Here is a 1090-nt window from a genome sequence, read left to right as displayed (position 1 = left end):
ATGCAGTGTATTATTTGTTGAAACTGTACTTTCGATTTGATTTGAAACTGTCTCATTGCTATATGTTTATCAATAAAACTTTGAAAAGAAAAAAAAAGAGATAGACTGGCACTGTGGATTAGGAAACAAAATCCAACAACATGCTGTATACAAAAACACATTGGGGGGGAACAAAAAATACATTTAACTCATAAAGACATTCATAGGCTGAAAGTCAAAGGATGGAAAACAATACTGCATGCCCCAGCACCTCAGAAAAAAGCAGAGGTAGCAATCGTATTCTAAGAAAGTCTCAACTACAAACCAACAATGATCTAGCAAAATAAAGAAGGCCTCTGTATACTGGTTAGGGGAAAAATTCAAGAGGAAGAGGTAACACTCAAATATGTATACACCAAACACGGGAGCACCAAACTACATAAGACAAATCTTAATGGACATGAAAAATCTAGTATCCAACAGCACAATCTTAACAGGAGGTGTTACCAGCCCCTTAACCCCAAAAGATAGGTCCACCAGACAAAAACTTATCAAAGAAATTACAGAACTGAACCAGAGATTGAAACAAATGGACTTGGTGGACATATACAGAGTGTTCCACCCAAACACAGTTGAATACACATTTTTCTCAGCTGCACATGGGTCATTTTCTACAATAGACCACATACTGGTCCATAGGTCATCCTTAAGTATATATAACGAAACAGAAATTATCCCATGCACATTATCTGACCACAGTGCAATGAAATTGGAAATAAATGACAAAAGGAACCAGAAAAAAACTTAAATATATGCAAAAGAAATGACACCTTACTCAGCAACCAATAGGTCACAGATGAAATTAAACAAGAAATTCAAGGGCTGGGGAGATGGCTCAATTGAATAAGCACTCTCCTGGAAAGCGCAAGTGCCTGAGTTCAATCCCTGGTTCCTGGAGGTTGGGCAAAAGAAAAGAAAAGAAGAGAAAAGAAAAGAAAAGAAAAGAAAAGAAAAGAAAAGAAAAGAAAAGAAAGAAAGAAAGAAAGAAAGAAAGAAAGAAAGAAAGAAATTCAACAATTTTTACAATTCAACGACAATTCATGCACAACTT

Source organism: Octodon degus, unplaced genomic scaffold, assembly GCF_000260255.1.
Source record: "Octodon degus isolate 3935 unplaced genomic scaffold, OctDeg1.0 scaffold00125, whole genome shotgun sequence".
In the NCBI taxonomy this organism is placed as follows: domain Eukaryota; kingdom Metazoa; phylum Chordata; class Mammalia; order Rodentia; family Octodontidae; genus Octodon; species Octodon degus.
The sequence above is the reverse complement of the archived record's forward strand: the minus strand, read 5'-3'. Positions refer to the sequence as shown.